We start from the raw sequence: 22847 nt of genomic DNA on the forward strand, positions 1-22847 counted from the left end.
ATCAATGAATATTATTCACTAACATATATGAATTCATTCATGTATAAATTACTCTTAGGGAAGACTTTGGAAAAGTGGCATGGTATACTGGTTGAGAGCATAGAATGTGGAGTCAGACAACCTGGGTTTGAATCTCAGCTCCTCTACTCTGGACAAATTAGGTACTATCTGGGCATAATATGTATGTTGTCTCACAAGGCTATTCTAAACGTCAAATGAGCTAATGAATTTAAAGCCCTTCAATACATAACTTTTCATTATATACCATTTAAATTATCATTATATATTATGTACATAATATATATAAATAGGAGAATGATGAAGATAAGCACTTATGGAAATTCTAATATTTTCCTTGCTTGCTCCAAGAATTTGCTTCCACAATGACACCTTTGACCAACAGTCTGGAGGACAGAAGTTTTACAGGGGAAATTTTACACAAAGTACAGTCAAAAGATGAAGATGACAGTCCCTGGTCAAGCAATGACCAGGAAAGCTAAGACAAAAAGGTACTAATATTTGTCCTGACAGTATCTGGTATCTTGGACTTCACACACACACACACACACACACATACACACATGAACAGGACAGATTTTTGAAACCTAACATCATTTAACATTGAATTTGGCTTGATTAAAAATTTGGCTTTCCTTAGAGCTTTCTAACAAGGGAAGAATATTCTAGGCAAAGAATGGAACTACCTCCTTAGTAGTTACGTTTCTCATAATAAACAAACAAATTCTGCTTGTAAACTTAAAATTATTGCGGTCTTTTTTGGCATGAGTCAGCCTCCCAAGTTCACTGAAAAGTTTGAGTTTGGCCTACCAGGCTATGGGGCAGACAATGGATGGAGGCAAATTCACCAGTATAATCCCTCCCTATATGGCACTTGCCTGTCTGCTAGCCAGGATGTATCCTCCTGGTGAGATCCCAGGTACTCAGATATGACTGACTTAAATTCCTATAAATTGAATCATAAAGAAGTGATACTACATAGTCTTAACATTTAGAACTTAAAGAATCAAGATTTATTTAGGTTCATTGATTCAAATTACAAAGTTTATTTTTCCTCCTCCAGTCTCATAATCTCATCGGGGTAACTGCCAAAGAATAATAGGCAGGCACAGTTAAATAGTGGTATGTAGCAATATTTTTCAAGCCCCTCTCAATGCATAATTGATTTATACTTTCTTGTGAGAGGTCCTCATTTGTATTAGAAAGATCTCTGATCCTCAACTGGTTTTTAGTGTTTCAGTGAGGTCCTCATTAAAAAAGTCTTACGGATGGAATGACTGACCATGCCCTATATTTAAGACTATTGCTATGGTTGTCATCACAGGCAAAGGTGCTAGAAAGCTCCAACAAATTCACTAGAACTGTATCAATACCCTCTTAGGCCAACTCCCTGACTCATGTCATTGGAGTGATCACAGTACAGCAAAAACATTCACGTTTACCTTGTATTTGTTTGAATATCCACTTATGGCCTGTGTTGTAAGCCATTCTTTAAATTACAACTGACAGTGAATTCACCTGATCCTGAGTTTTATGATTTGCCATTGGTCATGATGTCTCTTTTTCTCCTTTATAAAGAAAAATAACAATACAACCTTGAGTTAAAAAAACCCTAAGAAGCACTAACTTGTGACCAAGCCAGCCTGCCTTCGTGGAAGTCACATAAGGTCTCAAAGTCATGTGTCATTTTGTAACAGATTTATCTAAAGTGAGAGACTCAAAATACTGTTTATTTCAAAGAATTTAACATTATTACCATCCCTTGAACCCATGAAGAAAACAGAGAAGCAAGCTCTTTAAGTCAAGATGTCCTTGGAGAATAATTTAATAACCATAATTGTTTTCAAGGAGCAGAGAGGTCCTATTTCTGCATACTTCCCCAATATTTTTTACTTCTGAGTCACATCTCTATATAAAAACTCATGTCTTACTGAAAACTACTTCACTAAGAAATCTTCACTTCTCTGCTCAAATCACTGCAAATTATCATGTCTTTTTAGACATCACCATCAAAAAGGTAGTGAACAAAAACCAATAAAACAACTATTATTAAAATTCATAATTCTTTCTTACAAATAGGTTTAAAAAGGGGTTAACTGCAATTTTCAACATTTTTAAAGCATTTTGAATGCATTAAAATTGGCTTCCTCTGGCATTGCTGAAAGAGTATCTTTTTAAAAATATCTGATGTCCAACAGAGTCTCCATCTTATCTACAGCATAGGACTTAACTAAGTTTTTAACATTCCGAGTTCTGTCTTCTAAAGAAACTCCAAAGAATTTAAAATTTTTTCTTAGTGATTAGTGTTTTTCCTTGTCTTGCCCCTAGCCAATATCTTTCAGGTTAACTTTAAGAAATACTTGTGATTTTTCCTTCAATATTTTATGATTGTTTTCTTTTAAATGTTCCTTCAAGCAGGTGCCTTTGTCCAGCAGTGAGCTAGTAAATGTTTGACCACCAGTTCTCCAAATAAAAGCAAAGTAAAACAAGAAGCCTTGATGTATATAACATTTGCCAATTTCTATGGTGTAAATACTTCCAACAGAGTGGATTTCAAATTACTAATATAATGACACTGAACACAGAGCTAGGAAGAGACATGCAATATACCATTATGTTACATTTCCACCAGACAGATACAACAGACATAAATAATGTCAAGAGCATTGATAATAAGACATGATAAAATAATTAAGAAGTCATTAGTTTTGAAGATGCATTACCTTTGGTTTTAGTATAATTTATTCAATCATAAGAGTACATCTAATTTTTAATGACCTGTGTATTTCACAATCATCTTTTACAAGCCATTAAGAGCTGGCTCCAATACACCATTGCCTCTACTATGACAGTTAATCAAGCTTTAAGCTTATACTTCTCTTCATAAAAGTTAAATCCATATTTAAACATCCATCTAAATACATTGTGCATTTTTTTTTTTACTGTTTGCTATATTTTCTACTTAGGGTAGTTGGAATGTGCTATTATCTTCTTGTTAAGTTCATGGAGGAAAAGCCTAAATGCAGGGCATCAACTTGATATCACTATGGAAACCAGTGTTTGATTTTGTTTGGGGAATTACATTCTCTTAAACTGGCTGATTTATGATATGATACGTTGTTTAAAAAATAAAATGGCTGGGCAAATCTCTGAAAGTCCTAGAAAAATCACAACACTCCTGTGAGGATCAGTGACGTTAGTACAATCTTTTCTCACGTCAGAAGGCTTCCATGTTAATACGGACTAAACTGATGAGCCCAACTTCCTAACAGCACAGTAGTTCAATATTTTTTTAGTTGGGCACTTTCCAAGCCTTCAAAAATAAAGCCACAAATCATAATACCTCCCACATAAAGTCTCCAGAAATCATAATCTTCACCCTCCAAAAACCTTTGCTATTATTATTGCAACTAACGCTATTAGCAAACAAACACTGTTCCAAGGCACTGTTCTGGTTGCTATCCATAGTACCTCATTTAATCCTTATGACCACATGGGGACGGTACTTCTGTTATCATTTTTAAAGGTGAGCCAACAGGAAGTTTAGATAGACTAAATAACTAGCCCAAATAATGCTGGGGATAAAGCTAAAACTTAAACCCAAGTTTTCCTAACTCCCAATCCCTTTCTCAATACCACTATGTTTATTACACCTATGATCCCTATGTCACTTGTACTCCATCCCCCTGTGTTCCAACCAAAAACCCTAAACTTATTTGATGTTGTGCGGTCTTTAACCATTTACAGTTACTTATCACTAAAATCAATAGGCTATATTTCTGAAAGAAGTCTCAACTTTGTTCCTCTCTACTGCCACTACCCCAGTCCAGGCCACCAACATCTTTGGCCTAGGAAACTCTAAGAATCTCCTTGGTTTCCACTCCTTCCATCTTGCAACTATCCTCTGTATCCCCAGGCTCTATCATCATCATTATCCAGATTTACAGAATGGGCACAGTGACCAAGACATTGGGTAAATGTCCAACAGGAACAAATATTTTGTAGTTAACAAGTTGGTTTGTACATTAACAAAGCAGGTCTCCTGTTCAGTCAAGAATGGTTACATAGACTAACGCCAGGCTTCTAGCTCTGAAAGCAAATAGCCCTTACTCTCTATAGAAAAGAACAAGAACAAGAACAAGATCTATGTTTCAAGAACTCTTGCCACCCTCACATCCCACCCACCAAAAGTCCCTATCTCCATCCCCACCCAGACCTGCCTTCAGAAACAAATATATTTATATATGTTATTCTTTAGCATGAAGTTAGAATGATCTTTCTAAAAGTAAAGTCTGATTCTGTCAATATCTTCATTAATATATTTCAGTGAGGGCTTCAGTGAAGCCCAAAGTCCTTAAAAGGATTCCCCAAGCCCATCATTATTTGTAATCTCTTCAGGCTCTGGTCTTGCAACTTCCTCTTGCATAGTGACCAACTTCTGACTGTCGGAAGTTGCCAAGGTCTTATCAACTGGCTTTTGAACAAGCACTTTCTTCTGGCTAAGGGGCTAGCTAATCTTCCATTCCTACTCTTGCCAGACACTCCCATTGAGTTCCAATTAATTATACAACTGTAAACTTAAAATTTCTAGTGCCTACAACTATATGTAGTAGGATTTCATAGACTCTTGCATGAACATTTTCTTCAGATAAGCTATGTGATATATTTGTTCTTGTAAGAGAGAAGCTATAGGCCATTTGAAATGATCTATTATCATCATTAACTATATTCATTTGTATCACTCTGCAAGTAAAGAACACACAGATAGTTAACTTCCCAGGGACCAGTTTCTTTATCCAAAAAATGAAAAGAATGGACCAGATAGGTTTTACAAAATAAATGGATAATTTACATTTCTAAGTTAAAGGACTCTGTACCTTCACTGAGATCATTTTGGGGACCAGAACCTAATAAGCAGTAGAAAGAACTTTCTCTAAGCAGCAAGTAGCATTTTCTTTAATGAAAATTGAAACAGTTTTTGGAAGAGGTCAGAGAACTACAAGATACAGAACAAAAGTGTGCTATTGATATCTGTTTCATTAAAATATAAGTTAAATATGTGAGGGCCTCTAGAATTAGAGATGTCCTGGCTCTTGCTCAGAGCACACTTTTCAGATTTCAACATAGCATTCCTAAGTGTGTGACTCTTTGTGAGTACACTCATGAAAAAAATAAATTCACTAGGATTCAGCAAATGATACAGATTTATCTGTGCAGGCACTTTTGAGGGGCTGTTTTCACCTATAAACCTAGATTCTTTCAACACACAACAAAAAGGCAGATGGAATAACGTCTGGAAAAACACCAATATTTTTTCTCCTTGCAACCTATTACATCAGCCAGCATTTCCCTGTAGTTGTGATTATTCCATTATGACTTGATTACTAACTATTACTGCCACAGTTGGAAAAGTAAAAGCCCAGCATGGGGCCATCTCCATTAAAGGAATATGAAATCCCATAACCAGCTCTCGGGCTGCACGGCTGCTGTGGGGTTGAACTCAGAAGTACATTAAGTATCTACTTAAGATGCTGTTTGAAGGAGCACCCTAACTTACATCATTATTTCATTTAGTTTGAACTGTACCATGGATTTTTCCATTAAGCAATATTAGACACTTAAACACTATATTGAGGTTAGTCGTGCTCTAAAAAAAGGCCATGCGATTTTTTTTCTACTCTCTTTCCAGAGGTTGAGAATTTTCTATCACGTGTATAGGCAATCCTGATTTTCCCTAGTAGAACAGACTAAGTGGTTACATAAACTAGGGAGTACCATCATGTTAAAGAGGCATAACTGAGAAGAGAAGCATTAATATTCATGTTGGTAACATGGGCATACGCCATTTATAAAATCAGAGAGAAAAGAGCTTTCATTGCTATAATTTAACAGGCCCAGGAAATACAAAATTTTAAAAAGTCAAATATATCCAAAGCACATAGATTATTGTTAATGGGGAAAGGGAATTATGATACTATTTCATATCTATTCTTGTTTTATGTGTCACAAATGACAAGATGGCCCAGGATGAGAAGTGAGACATGATGAAGTCCTTTCACCGTGTTTTAAGGACAAAATCTAGTGGTGGAAAAACACCAAACAACTTAAATATTTTACAGGGGGATGCTCACCACTGCGAGAAAACTACAAATTATATATATTTAAAACTACAAATTAGTACATTAGCATATATGTAATTACGCTTGGCAAAGATTGCATATATGTGTCTATGTGAGTTTGTGTAAATATACACCCCAAATAATAGAAATATCTAGGGAAGATACATATCTTGACTTTATTTTCGAAACCAGGCAGATTTTTTTTTACTCAAAATAGCTTCCGCTACCATAATTATGTGGAGAGAATCTATATTTAGCCAGATTAAAGGTTTCTTGAGGTAAAGAGGTTACTCCATATTTACCATCTTCTTTCCTGTGTGGGATTCCTCACTTTGGAAGTGAAGGCATATCTCTGACAGGAGCCAGTGCAAGCGTGGATATCCTCGCTATCAGAGAGAGGAGCTTAAATGGTTCCAGATCTCAATATCCATACCATTAACATTCTCCTTCCCCCAAAGGCTTGGCTCAACTCCCTTTCCAATCATCACTCCACTGATAGTAGCAATGTCTTCACCTCTGAATCCCTTTCTTCCTTTTATTTTTATCATTTAAATACGCTTAGTAATAACTAATGTAATTCTGTTCCCCTTCCCACACTGCCCTCCCCCGACCAATTTTGAAAAGAAAATAGCTCCGAAAACACAGGAAATTGTGTGAGCAAGTCTGTGGGCTCACTATCTAAAAGCTTATGTGATTGGAAAAGAAAATCAGGGAAATATGGATGAAACTTAAAAGTCTAAGATGTGGTTCTAGGCCTTTTTGCAAAGGGTCCCTCTAGGGAAGAGGATGAGAAGTGAGTATAAGTAGAACCTGGAAAAATACACAGAATTTTGAGAAGACCCTGTTAAGAGGCATCAAGTAGCAGTACGAATGATCAAGTCAGAATTCCCATCCCAGCCCTGTGACTGGTTCCACAACCTCCTGATTTTACGTAAATCACATACGCTGAAGAGACTGTTACCTTCTCCCTTTAGAAAGAGCAACACCAATAACATCAGAAGATAATTCTTTAAAACATTAAAATTTCTCTTCGCTGTTGCAGCCATTGCTGGACATCAGTGGCCAAAATGAAGTGCAATCCCTTTGTGACTTCCGACTGGAACAAGAATCATAAAAGGCATTCCAATGTACCTTCCCACACTCACAGTAAAGATTATATCTTCTCTTTACAAAGAGCTGAGATGGAAGTACAACATTTGATCCATGCCCACCCAAAAGGATAAGGAAGTACAGGTTGTGTGAGGACATTACCAAGGTCAGCAAATTGGCAAAGTAGCCCACATTTACAGGAAGAAATACATTATCTACACTGAATGAATACAGCAAGAGAAGGCCACTGGCGCAACTGATCCCTGGGCATCCCTCTAGCAAGGTGGTTATCAGTAGGCTAAAACTGGACAAAGACCACTAACATATCCATAACATAAAGCCATATCTCATCAGGAAGCAAAGGAAAAGGGCAGATAGAAGGAAGAAACAATTGAGAAGATGCAGGAATAAAGGAATCTTATAAACGACTTTAAATAAAAACTGTTAAAATGGAAAAAAACTTATTAAAATTATAAATAACTTAATTATTAATAAAGTTTTCCTTAGAAATAATTCCCCCCAGCAAATATCCATTCCTTATTTTCCCCTGGGTTTCTAAAATAATTTTCTTTCTCCATTAAGGCTGACCGAGTCTTACAAAAACTGCTTAATCTAGGACTTCACACTTAGTGAGTCACAGTGTCCTGAATGTTAACTGAAAAATCACTGTTTGTTAGTGTGGATATTTTTGCTATTTTGTGCATCCCCAGACTTTATAGCCTAGAGATTCATGAGTAACAATGCTTTGTTCTTCTAAGTTACATACACAATTGTACGTTTTTCTCTTCATAAATTGAAACACACCCAAACCAAAACTTTGAAAAGTGAAACAAAAACTCCTTGCATTTTTTTCTTCAATAAGTATAAATAAATACAGTGAATGTTAAAGTGAAGTTTAAGGAAGTAAGGGAGAAAGAAGGGAGAGAAAACAGTTAAGTGAAAGATGAATCATTACTATTCAATGAACCCTAACTACAAGCTATACACTGTGCTAAGTGCTTTCCATGGACTGTATGCATACCTCATAAGGAAGGCAACACAATTTAAATTGCTTAGACATGAAAACTGAGATGAAAACTAAAGGTCTTGTGGAAGACCTTCCATTGTGGGTGAATGGCAGACATACCCAGATACCCAAGCATGTGATCCAGAAGAGGAAAGAGAGAGACAGAGGTTGGGAGGGAGATGAAGATCAGAAGTGGATGACACTGTTCACTCCTTTCCCCCACTCCCGAAGTCTTATCTGGGTTATAAGCAAGCCCCATGCCAGCTGTTTCTTGACTTCTCTGTTCTCCAATTAGGCCTTTTAGTGAAGGAGAGCAAAAGGAATAGCAATGATTTAATAGAAATAACCTTGAATTTTCTTCAAGTAAAACATTTGCAAAGATTGGCACTTCAAATATTACTAGTAACATTACATGCAACCCATTTCATAGCTATTTCCATCACCCCAATGTGTTATCACAGAGTTAGCCTAATAATGCCTTTCTGTTAAAATGTCTATATAAAACAATATGCATATGAGGTGGTTTCCAATGTTTGCTAATCGGTTTGCAAAATGCCATTAGCTTCACTTGGTTCAAGGTAATTGGTTACTATAAAAAATATAATTCCCAGCTGCAGGGAGATGCATAGACCTACTTTCTACCTAACTAAGGCAGAAATTTTTACTCTAAGGAAACTTAAGCAATCTTTAGAGGCACCCTAGGGGACAACTGTGGCTAGAGGTTGGGTCTCTTGACCCTCTTTTGCAATCTCTAATTAGCAGAGCGACTCTGTTCTTACATGATTTATATACTGGATTTTGAATAAGATTTTGGCCAAGAAACAGTTCAGTTCAAAAAATCTTGAAAATCACCGAGGTAAGGGACTTAAATTTTCTTCAAACATAATTTTGAATATAAAACCAATTAATAATTGTTACTTAAAGCTGTCGTCAAATCCTGCATCAAATTATATTCTGGTGTTATTAATGAAACTAGAATGACAATGAAGTCTCTTAGTAAAACCATATAATAATACTTGAGTAGCAGGGTTTTAGTGGTTCCATCCACCTCTTTCGCTGAAGTACACTGAGGCAAGGAAAAGTCAGAGCAAATTAACAGTGTTTGAAAAGCTTAATGGTGCTTTAACAAAAGATACAATAATCATAAGGTTTTTAAATTTATAAGGTGTATGTTATGAGAAGAAAGTAAAATGAGTCAGATCTGATCTGTCCTTCATAAAATCATGTTAATGGCCCTGTACACGCTTTGCTTTTTGTATGCAAATATTGATTATATGCTCTTGTATTTTGTCTTTATCATCTACAATTTTAAGGCAAATTTTATGCCCCCATAAAAAAAAATAAAAAGAAAGAAAAAATGCACATAGCATTTTCTAACATTTTGGGAGGGATTTTTCTTGTCTCTAACCATTTTAAAATTGGTGTCAATATTATAAAATTTTGAAATAGCCTCAAAAGGCTGTATGAATGTAAGGAATAATATAGTTAAGGGGTGCCTGGGTGGTTCAGTTGGTTAAGTGTACTACTTCAACTCCGGTCATGATCGCAAGTTCGAGCCCTGTGTTAGGCTCTGTGCTGACAGCTCAGAGCCTGGAGTCTGCCTCAGATTCTGTGTCTCCCTCTCTCTCTGCCCCTCCCCCACTCACACTTTCTCTGAAAAATGAGTAAGGGTTAAAATTTTTTTGAAAAAAAGGAATAATATAGTTAAGTTCAGCTGTTTGTTTCCTATACAAAAGAAACTACCCTAGACTCTGCAACATAATGATAGGAAGAAGATGAGGAAGAGGAAGAGGAAGAGGAAGAGGAAGAGGAAGAGGAAGAGGAAGAGGAAGAGGAAGAGGAGGAGAAGGAGAAGGAAGAGAGGCAGGAGGGAGAGGAAGAAGTAGAGGAGGAGGAAGTAGAGGAGGAGGAAGTAAAGGAGGAGGAGGAGGAGGAAGAGATGGAGAAGAATTCATTTCTGAGGAACTTTTAGTTTAGTGATAGAGCCAGCTATATGAAGAATTTTCATGCAATATGGCTGTGAACATAGTATATCCACCAGCAACCCAAAAAAGGGCACTGAGCTCAAACTGAGGTTTCAGGAAATCGTTTTCTTTTTCTTTTTTTAAAAGGTTTTATTTTTTTCTTCAAATTTTTGTTTCAATTCTAGTTAACAGTGCAATATTGGTTTCAAGAGTAGAATTCAGTGGTTCATCGCTTACATACAATACCCAGAGCTTATCACAAGTGCCCTCCTTAATGCCCATCCCCCACCACCTCCCTCCATAAACCTTCAGTTTGTTCTCTATAGTTAAGAGTCTCTTATGGTTTATTTCCCATACGTTCCCCTCCCATATGTTCTGTTCTGTTTCTTAAATTCCATGCATGAGTGAAACCATATATTTGTCTTGCTCTAATTTATTTCACTTAGCATAATACACTCTAGCTCCATCCACATCATTGAAAATGGCAAGATTGCATTCTTTTTGATGGGTGAGTGATGTTCCATTCTGTATATATACCACCTCCTCTTCATTCATTCAGTCAATGGATGTCTGGGCTCTTTCTGTACTTTGGCTATTGCTGATATTATGGCTATAAACATCAGGGTGCATATACCCCTTCAATTTTGCATTTTTGTATACTTTGGGTAAATACCTAGTAGTGCATTTGCTGGATTATAGGGTAGCTCTATTTTTTTTTTTTAATATTTTATTTTTAAGTAATCTCTACACCCAATGTGGGGCTCAAAGACAGAACTCTGAGATCCACAGTCCCATGCTCCATTGACTAAGCCAACCAGGAGCCCCTCAGGAAAATTTTTTCTATAAGATAACCTTTAGGTTCAGGGCTTTTAAAAACAGCTTTATTAAGATAATCATTGAGGTATAATTAACATACTATACAATCCACTCATTTAAAAGTAACAATTTCATGTTTGGCCATGCAACCACCACCAAATTCAAATTTTAGAACATTTTTTTGTCCCTGTAAAAGAAATCCAATAGCCATTAGCTGTCACTCATCATCTTCCCCCCACACCTTCCACTTCCACCCCACCATCCCTAAGCACCTCACTAATCTGCTGTGCCATAAAAATGGAAGTATGCATGCCATATAAATGGAAGTATACACTACATGGTCTTTTGTGACTGAGTTCTTATCATAGTGTTTTTAAGGTTTACCCTGTTGTAGTATGTAGTATTTTATTACTCTTTTATTGCTGAATAACTTTCCATCATATGGATACACCATATTTTATGTAACCATGCATCAATTAATGGAATTTGTGTTATTTTCACTTTGGAGATATTACAAGTAATGCTTTATTAAGAACAGCTGTGTGTACAAGTTTGTATGAACATCTTATTTCTTAAGAATATACCTGAGTCAAATTGCTGGGTCAAATGGTAACCCCACATTTCACTTTTTGAGGAATTGCCAAATTGTTTTCCAAAGTGGCTGCACCATCTTACATTCCCACTGGCAATGTAAGAGGGTTCCAATTTCTCCACATCCTCACCAACACTTGTTAACATCCTTCCTTTTGTTTATGGCTTAGGGCTTGAGAAGTGGTATATTGCTGTAGTTTTGATCTGAAATTCCCTATTGACTAAATGTGTTGAATATCTATTTCATGTGCTTATTGGCCATACATATATCTTCTTTGAGGAAATGTCTATTCAGATCCTTTGTCCATTTGTTAATTGTTTTTGCCTTTTTATTATTGAGTTGGAAGAGTTACATATATACACTGTATACAAGTTCCTTATCAGATATATGATTTGTAAATATTTTCTCCCACTCTGTGGGTTGTCATTTAACTTTCTTGAGCTTATTTGCAGCACAAATGTTTCTACTTTTCAGGTAGTCCCATTTATCTATTTTGTTGCTGTTGTTATTCTTGCCTGTGCTTTTGGGTGTCATATCCAAGAAAATATCTGAGCTTAGGCCTTGAATAATGAGTACGACAGAACCAAATTAAGAATAGTAGAAGCTCAATCCAGGCGGAGGTGACAGAAGAAACAATGGGATGGAAGCATGATCCACTGTGATATTCTCTTCTGTTTGTTTGGAACAGGGGAGATTCCCACAGAGCCATACCTAGCAACCTGGCACACCATCATACCAGTCTTAGGATGCACAATGTAGCTCTTAGAAGAGCATTATTGACATTAGCCTATTGCTGGCTGCAGGTTAAGCTCAATTAAAGGATTATATGTACTAAAAGAATGTTTCCATAATGTAACATTTTAAAAATATCTACATTCCCTCAAATAATTTTTAAAAACATGTCCTCTAATTTGGAGGTCCTGAGGCAAAGTCCAGTTTACATATCCTCGTTTTCATTCTGGACTCTATACTCTAAGAGGCTGCCAAGTTTAACTTAAAAGCTTTTTAAAAATATTATCATTATATGAAACAATGGTACGTAAGCAATCTGCTCTTCCTCTGAACCCACTAGCAATTTATTTGCACTCCTCTTATAGCTTTGATCACACCCCTCCTTATCTTAACCTATCATTAGAGTGTAAGCTCTTTGATATTCTCTAGTGTGTCTATTTTCCATTCATTTCTCTAACAAATATTTATCAGGTCTAGGTCACTGTGTGTGGGGTACAAGGTCAGACCTAAAACCACAAGGGCCAGGAAAGCTGAGTTATAACTTACACTGCAGGGCTCCTCTTTAGGGTCAGGGAGAAGCCACCCTCTAAAAGGCCTTTGCCCGACATCACAGGCTGGTGTTGCTTCCTCCTCTGCCCCACCCTGCTGCCCCATTCCTTTCTTTACCAGTGTCTCCTATGAGTGTTTCCTGAACAAATCATTTACACACCAATTCTCACCTCAGGAATTGCTTTTGGGGAACTTGATCTAAGACCCTATGATAGAAGAAACACAATGACAATGATATGCAGTGAGGATACACAATGAACCAGATGGATTTACATTTTTCTAGCTAAGAAGCTAGATTTAGATAACTATTTGCACAGCTAAACCATCTTTCTCACCTTGCTTTGACTAGCACAACACTAATAAATGCTCCATAAATATGTGTGGGGTGAACAACTATGAACCATTAAATGAACCAACCAATATAAAACACTTATACCCAATGACTAATTCCAATGCCTTTGATTGGGCAATATTGACTAGAGAGGATTTCAAAGAACTCTATTTAATGGCAGAGAACCAGGTTAATATTAAATAGTGGAAATTAAATGTATCAATTATGGTAAAGTATATAGATCACTTGGACCTAATTGGCCAGAACTATGAAATGTACCTCCAACAGAAATGAGAGGAGCAAGAAACACAGTGGGAACTGGACTAAGATGAATTCAAAGCTCAAGAAGGCTAAATTGTTCATGCATCATTCTTGAATATTTTGGTATCAAGAATTAGATAGCCCTGAGCATGCTGACTGTCCTATTACCCCAGTTTTCCTGGAAATGCTGATAACTATGAACCTCGACCTAGTCACGTAATATCTCTATGTTCAGCTGCTGTGTGATAAAGTAAGGAGTTGCCCAGGACTGGCCCAGAGATGAAGTGAAGAGCAAGAAAAAGAGGTAGGAAGATGCAGGCAGCAGCTAGCAAAGGGGGAAAGCAGAGATAGAGAAGGAAAACAAAGCTATAGAAAGGCGTTAAAGGATGGAGAAGGGAAAGAAAACCATCTCAGGTTTAAAATCTACATAGCAAGAAGGATGAACACGGAAAACTAGAAAATTAGCTGCAACAACAGGGAGTGAATTTAATATGTAAAATAATACTATATTTGGATAAGGCCAGAACTGATACAGTAAGCCTGGTAGTGGTGTTAGAAAACACTGCCCCCTAGAAACAAGTTTCCCTCACAAATTGACAAAAACTGTGTGAGTCTCAGACTTGCCAAGCATTCCAGATCCCCAGTGAAATCTCAAACTGAGCCCCAAACCAGGTCCCATCACCTAAAGTCCTGCACTATAAGTAGTGACCTTACTGATGGAGGCCATAATAGAATAAGATTTTTTTTCTAATCCCCACCAACCCTTTGGGAATACTATCTGTTTTTTAAGTTATAATATAGCTATTATAAGCACACAATTCAAAAGAAACAAGAAATATATACAGTTAAAAATAATCTTCCCCACCTCCTCTGTCTCCCAGCTCTCTGCTTAAGGCATCATGCATTATTTTAGTTGTTGTATGTTCTTTCAGGGCTATGTCATGAAATTTTCAAACAAATGCTTTTGCTCTTTTTCCACTCATATGATCCTCCTCCTCCCCAACAACCCATTTAACAATATATCTTGGAGAACTTTGAAATCAAAACATATACAAGGACCTTATTCGTTTTAGTAACTGCATGGTATTCCACTGTATATTTGTTTTTTGTTATGGATTTATTTATCTAGTTCTCTATTATTACACACTTAAATTTCCATGTTTTTGCTACTACAAAAATGTTGCAATGTAAATCTTTGAAGACATATGTGTATATATATATATATATATATATATATAAATAATATGTAATATTAGAAACACATATGAGTTTGTAGGATAAATACATTAAAATGACATAGCTGTCAATATCTAAGTGCATCAGTTTTACTTTTTGTTTTTTAAATGTTTATTTTTGAGACAGAGCATGAGTGGGAGAGGTGCAGAGAGAGAGGGGGACAGAGGATCCAAAGTGGGCTCCGTGCTGACAGCAGACAGCCCGATGTGTAGCTCGAACCTAGGAATCATGAGATCATGACCTGAGCCAAAGTTGGACACTCAACTGACTGAGCCACCCAGGCATCCTTATGTGCATTATTTTTACTTACAATTCCAAACTGACCACAAATTTAACAATTTATGCTCCCACCAGCCATATAGCAGACTGTTCATTCCCTCACATATTGAATAGCATATTATTAACTGCATTTTACCTTTGTCAATTTAACGGATTTTTTTAAAGTCTCTAGTTTCAATTTTCATCAACCTTATAATGTAAGTGACAGACTAAGCTAATTTTGGTCTGTTTAAGAGACATTTGTGTTTCTTTTTCTGCCTGCTCACATTCTTTGACCATGGTTCTCTTCAGTTGTAGTACTATTTCTTACATATGCTATGCTTTCTTTTGTTGAAAACATTAATTTGTTTGATATAAATTGTAAATACTGTAATATTCTTTTCCAGTTTGACATTTGCCTTCAGTTTAATTTAGAATTTTCCCCAAAACTTATTTTTTATTACTGTTACCATCATCATCTTCATTATTTAGTGTACTCAAACATACTACTAGTCTTTTATTTATGGCTTCAGGGTTTAATATTATCAATACTTAATCTATTCTGAGATAAAAGTAACTCATGGTTTCCTCTAATATTTTTGTTTCTTTTTTCACATTTAACTCTTACATACCTCCAAAATACTCACACAGACACAGACACACAAACACACACACACATACTCTTTTAAAAAAAAAAATTGAGATGAAATAGTTTATCTTTCACCCCAGATATGGCTTTACCCTAAAGCTCTTCCTGCTATTTAATGTTTAGTAATAAAAAGGACTAGAGAATAATTATTTCCAATTTTTTTTTTAATTTTTTTTAACGTTTATTTATTTTTGAGACAGAGAGACAGAGCATGAACGGGGGAGGGTCAGAGAGAGGGAGACACAGAATCTGAAACAGGCTTCAGGCTCCAAGCTGTCAGCACAGAGCCCAACGCGGGGCTTGAACTCAGAGACCGCGAGATCATGACCTGAGCCGAAGTCGGCCGCCCAACCGACTGAGCCACCCAGGCGCCCCAAATTATTTCCAAATTTAAACTCCTAATTTCTTTTTTAAAGATATTTTCATCCACTTAGTTACCAAAACAAAAAAAATAATTTTTGTGTCTAAGTTATTAAATATTGTATAATTCATTTTATGATAGATATAACAGGAAGTTAGTACGTTTAAGGTTAAATTTTTTACAAGTGTTTTACTGAGATTATAAATAACATTTTCTAAACAGGATATAAAAAAAGATACCTGCACTTCCATGTTTATTGCAGCATTACTCACAAAAGGCAAGATAGTGAAGCAACGTAAGTGTTTATTAACAAAAGAGTAAATACACTAGATAGATAGATGATAGATAGATGATAGATGTTATTCAGCCATCAGAAAGAAAGAAATCCTCTCATTTGCTACATCACAGATGAATGCTGAAGGCATTAATAAGCTAAGCAAGACAGACTAGACAGAGAAAGACAAATACTATATGATATCACTAACACATAGAATCTAACACAAAAAACAAAAAAACAAATTCATGCAAACAGAGAACAACAGTTACCAGAGACTGCAGGTAGAGTAACTGGGGAGATGATGGTAAAGGGTACACACCTGCAACTAGAAGAAAAGTAAGTTCTGGAAATCTAATATACAGCATAGTGATTATAGTCAAAATACTGTATTACATATTTAAAGTTGCTAAGAAACTACATCTGCAGTATTTTTACCACACACACACACACACACACACACACACACAAATGATAACTATGTGATATGATACAGGTGTTGGCTAACACTGTGGATGAAATCATATTGCAATATATACATGTGTCAAATCAACACACTGTGCTCTTAGATATTTAGCATTATCTGCTTTAAAATGTCTTCCAGGCTAAAACTTTGACTGCCAAACTCTGAATTAGAGGACTCTGCAGGCTCAGTCTCCGCTCGTGTGTGCTACAGCCAAACGAATATTATTTTTGATACTTATAATATCCTGGAAAATTTTAAGCCTCCACAAAAGTAAAGAGACTGGCTTAACTGTATATACCCATTACACAGCTACAACAAACAGTAGTTTGTCACTCAGTTTTTCCTATCATTCCATTTATTTAAAAAAATCACTTATTTTTATTTTCTTAAAGTATCTGAGCAAATTCCGGACCATTGTATCATAACTTTTGTAAAAACTTCATATAATCCCCATCAGATAGCACATAAAAAACATAGCATACTGTCATTTCTTACACTTTGTAATATTAGCAAAAATTCCTTAATAGGATATAAAACAACCATATTGTATTCAATATTCTTTGTCTCAAAACATCATATTAAAAATACATTTTTTCAGCCAGAGTCTAGAAAAAGTCTACCCATTGCATAAGAATGATATGATCCCTTGAGGAGCCTGGGTGGCTCAGTAGGTTAAGCATCTGACTCTTGATTTTGGCTCAGGTCATGATCTCACGTTTCGTGGGATTCTCAATCTCTCCACACACACCCCTGACCCCTACCTCACTCACATGCACATGCATGCTCTCTGTCACAAAAATAAATAAATAAACTTAAAAAAAAAAGAATGGTACGACCCTTAGTTATCTCAATCTGTAACATTTCCCCCTCTCCCTCCACCTCATATTGTCTACTAGGCGATTTGTCCTGTACATTTTTTCCTACATTCTGTATTTAGGTAATTGCACCCTGGTGCCATTTAGCATTGTTCTCTAACCCTGTATTTTCTGGAAACTGCTATTTAGTTCTAGAAGCTTCCTTGTTGTTAAGTTCATGTTTTTAATTTTTATTTTTTTAATTAATTTATTATTTATTTTGAGAGTGGGGAGGGGCAGAGAGAGAGAGAGAGAGAGAGAGAGAGAGGGAGGGAGGGAGGGAGGGAGGGAGGGAAGACAGAATTCCAAGCAGGCTCCACACTGCCAGTGCAGAGCCTGGCACAGGGTTTCAACTCACAAACCATGAGATCATGACCTAAGTGGAAGTTGGATGCTTAACCAATTGAGCCACCCAGGTGCCCTTATAAGTTCATTTTTAAATTTATTTGGAAAAGAGCAAGAATAATTCATGGATGGATGGCACTGTGTACTTCCTAGTACTTCTCAGCAAGAGGAGTATAATATCTGGTTGTCCTATTTTTAGTTAGATTAAGAATGATCAGAGGGTCCAGGTGTTGTCATACTGAGCCATCCACTTTAAATTTCCTCAACATATTACACCTAATGATTTTAGCAGTCATAAACGATCCTTACCTATATCCATTATTTTTGAAGGGGATACAAAATGGTAATTTTTGAACCCTATAATTTTTACAGAGTGTATTACTGAAATTCATCTCTAAAAAGACATTTTCTTCAACAAGTATTTCCTTAATTTCAAATACAGTTTGTATATAAAAGAAAAATGCTCAAACATTATCAATTTTCAGAAAAATGCACGTGTGTCTTATCAAATTCTAAATGTGGCCATTATGTTTTTGTTAGTTGTTTCATTTTGTGGTTGTGTTGTTTTAGTGTGTTGGTATCATTATACACTCAAAGATTTTTATTTCTTTGACATGAATACAGTCATTCTAAAATTCACATTATTTCTTATTTGGCTGGTAGAAGCCTCTTCCAGTTGGCTTCTGGGTTCATTGGAAATAAACCTCAGTCATCTTTGATTGTTTCCTTGTTTTATGGCTAGAATAAAAATCTAAGGCTCACCTTATATATTTCCTGCCCCAGGACAGGAATCAACCATTTTTCCAAGGAGACCTGGTTCCATTTACTGTAAAATTGTAGTTAGAGATCAAAATCCAGGTACTATGGGCATCTTTGCTACATTATTTCTAGAACTTTTCAGTAGACTTAACTAGGACATCATATTTAAGAAAGTGAAAAATAAATTATGATTTCATATTGATATTGCCAACTAAAATTAAAATCACAAAACTTTCATTTAAATTGTCTGAGAGTGTCAGCCTGCCGTATTACTTTCCTATTGTTGCTATGACAAAATGGCATAAACTTGGAGGCTAAAAAGCGTACAAATTTATTATCTTACAGTTCTGGAGGGGGGAAAAATGAGATCTCAAAGCTGAATTCTTTTGAAGTTTACAGAGTAGAATTTGGTGTTTTGTTTGTCTCTTTGTTTGTTGCTTTTCCCAGCATCCTGCAACTGCCTACCTCGTTTAGATTATGGCTACCTTCCTCCATCTTCAAAGTCAATTGCATACATTTTCTGACCTCCTGCTTTCCTCTTTTAAGGACTCTTGTGATTACATAGAGCCCATCCAGATAATCCAGGGTAATTTCCCATCCCAAGACCCTTAACCTAATCACACACATCTGCAAAGTTCCCTTTGCCATATGAAGTAACATTCACAGGTTCCAGAAATTAGAACTTGGATGTCCCTAGGGGCTATTATTCAGCACACCATGCTTATTATATATATTATATTACATTATATATTATATTATAATTTATTATACAATATATTACCATATATATATATATATATATATATATAGTACATTATAATAGCTTCAAAGCAAAAATAACAAAAATAACAACAACAATATTATAATTAAAGAGAAAAACTACTAAATTCAGTTTAGTCTGTTTTGCACTTCTCCCTCATTGCCTCCATTTAGGATATATCCCTCTAGGATATAACCAAAAGACCATGTTTTAAAATAACTTGAGATGATCTTTGTGTTCTGATTCTATCAGCTTGATACTGACTTTGGTTAATTTGTTTCCATTTGTGTTCAAATTTTAGGAATTTAAAAATGATTTATTTTATTTGGAGTTACATAAATATACATGGTTTTAATATCAAAATGTAACTTAACTCAAAAAATATACATACGATAACTCATTGTGGTTTCAATTTGCATGTCTGATGATGAGTGATGTTGGGCTTCTTTTCATGTGTTTGTGACCATCTGTAAACCTTCTTTGGAAAAAAATGTCAACTCACATCTTCTGCTCATTTTTATTTTTTTTAAGTGTTTATTTATTTATTTTAAGAGAGAGAGAGCATGAGTGCACCAGCAGGGAAGAAAGAGACAGAACCCCAAGCAGGCTCCGTGCTGTCAGCACAAAGCCCGACTAGGGGCTGGATCTCATAAACTGTGAGATCATGACCTGAGCTGAAATCAGGTGTCAGACCATTAACTGACTAAGCCACCCAGGTGCCCCTGCTCATTTTTAATTGGATTATTGTTTTTTGGGTGTTGAGTTGTATAAATTCTTTATATATTTTAGATATTAACCCCTTATCTGATACACAATTTGCAAATTAATCTTCTCCCATTCAGTGGTTTATCTTTGTTTTGTTGATGGTTTCCTTCACTGTTAATATCACTAATCATCAGGGAAACGCAAATCAAAACCACAATGAGGCATCACCTCACACCTGTCAGAATGGTTAAAATAAAAAAAAAAAAACACAAGTATTTTTACAAGTGTTGGCAAGGAAAGGGAGAAAAAGGAACCCTCGTGCACTGTTGGTCGAAATGCAAGCTGGTGCAGCCACTGTGGAAAACAGAATGGCAATTCCTCAAAAAATTAAAAACAGAATTATCATATGATCCAGTAATGCCACTACTAGGTATCTACCCAAAGAAAATTAAAACTTTAATTTGAAATGAAATGAAATTAAAATACTAATTGCAGCATTATTTACAACAGCCAAGACATGGAAGCAACCCAAGCGCCCTTCTATAGATGAATGGATAAAGAAGATGAAGATGTGGTGTATATGTGTGTGCGCGTGTGTGTGTGGGTGTGTAGAGATACATACACAACAGACTATTACTCAGCCGTAGAAAAGAATGAGATCTTGCCACTTACAACAATATGGATGGATCTACAGGGTAGTGTATTAGGTGAAATAAGTCAGTCAGAGAAAGACAAATACCATATGATTTCATGCATATGTGTAATTTAAGAAACAAAACAAATGAATAAAGAAAACAAAAAGAGATAAACCAGAAAACCTACTCTTAATTATAGAGAACAAACTAGTGGTTACCAGAGGGGAGGTGGGGGCAGGTGGGTGAAATAGGTGAAGGGGGTTAAGAATACACTTATGGTGATGAACACTAATGTACAGAACTGTTAAATCATTATATTGTACACCTAAAATTAACACAGCACTCTATGTTAATCATATAACCATAATTAATTTATTTAAATATAAAATAAATAATTTATAATTTTATAAAATTATAACAATTTAATTAAAAATAAAATAAAATAAAATAAAGACACATTTAAAGGTATCTGGCTTAATCTCTGTCCCTTCATTCTTGTTCCCTTATATTTCTTAAAAGTAACAATCTTCTTTAGTTTTTTTCTATTACTTATTTCTAAAAATATCAAAAAGCTTGTATAAACATAAATGCAGATAGATGGCTGATAAACAGATGTATCTTGACCACAGAGATCATTCTATTGTAATATAAGGATATCTTCCTCATTTCTTTCACAGATGCCTAGAGTTCCACTGAATGCATGTATCCTATTTTATCCAATAGTGTGAAATTTGAGGTAAAGATTCAATGTATTTTCTTTCAGAAAGATAGCATTTTGTGCCAAAACTACTTATTAAGTAATGTATCTTTTCTCTAACGATTTTAAACAGTACCTTTATTTTGCACTGTTTGTTAGTATATATGGTTCTTTCCCAGAGCTTCATTATCTGCTTATAGGCCTATCTATTCATGCAACAATACCAGGTTATTTAAATTATTATCTTCTACATGGTATTTATATGGTATTTAATCATAATTATCTAGATGGTTTTAAAATTTGGTAGGGTAAATCCTCCCAAGTTAACTTTCTTTTTAAAAAAATGTTTAGTTATTTTTGCTTTCTTATTTATTTCCACATAAATTTTAAAATAAGCCTAATTAAAAAATAATCTTATTGATATTTTTATTTAGATCATAATAAATGTATAAGAGGATAGGTTCTTGAGGCAGCATCATTGGGGGCCATCAGAAAAAAAAATATGTCTGTGATTCAGCTGGAAAAGTGGGCATAGATATCAAAGATAGTAGTAATTTTAGGTAGCAATATGCACTCTGTATAGGATTAGTAATACTGGGAGTAATGCCATTAGCATCTACATTAGTGCCTCACATTTGCCAGGCATTATACACACATTATGCATTTTAATCTTCATATAAACCTTTTAAGAGGCAAAGTCAAAACTAGAACCTAAATCTATCTTTCTCTACAGCCTCTAATGAACCACTACATTCTGCTACGTCCAAGGAAGTAGTCTGAAACAATCTATTAAGTGACATCCTGCATTAACTGTACTCTGGAAGAGAATTGCCTCCAAAGTACCAGTAAGTGTGCTGAGTAGGAGGACTTCTGTGAAAGCGCTGGTCCAAAAACAGACTGGCTGTCCCTGACTGCTGGAGAATGCTATGTCTATGTAAACGAAAAAAATGTAGGCAGTGACCTATGACTCTTACAAGGTAAGTAAATATCTAGGACCTGCATACACCTGCAGTCTAAGGGATATTTTGGTAACATATATGAGCATTTCTGGGGATATTCTATGTAAATCCACTAAATGAATGACCTTCAAACTTTAAAATGCATCAGATCATCCAAAGACTTATTAAAATATATATTACTGTGCCCCACCCCGAGAAGTTTCTTATTCAGTAAATCTGGTTTGGGACCCAAGAATTTGTGTTTCTAACAAGTTCCCAGGTGATGTTGATGCTATTGTTTCAGGACTCACAATTTAAGTTCGATGGGCTATGCCTGTAATGAGTACCAATAATAAAATCTGATCAAAGTAATGATCAAGTAAGATCATTTTCAGGCTACCATGCTAAAAAGTGTGCAATTTCTGAAAAGGGG

At 35.5% G+C, this 22847-nt stretch overlaps 1 protein-coding gene and 1 pseudogene across 1 annotated transcript in view; one reads left to right on the forward strand and one right to left on the reverse strand.

Moving 5' to 3' along the window:
* Positions 1 to 22847, reverse strand: part of MDGA2 (MAM domain containing glycosylphosphatidylinositol anchor 2) — an 855787-nt gene that overhangs the window by 456238 nt on the left and 376702 nt on the right. The window lies entirely within an intron of this gene.
* Positions 7205 to 7637, forward strand: LOC122222502 (annotated as a pseudogene).

The sequence above is a fragment of the Panthera leo genome, chromosome B3, assembly GCF_018350215.1.
Source record: "Panthera leo isolate Ple1 chromosome B3, P.leo_Ple1_pat1.1, whole genome shotgun sequence".
Taxonomy (NCBI): Eukaryota; Metazoa; Chordata; class Mammalia; order Carnivora; family Felidae; genus Panthera; species Panthera leo.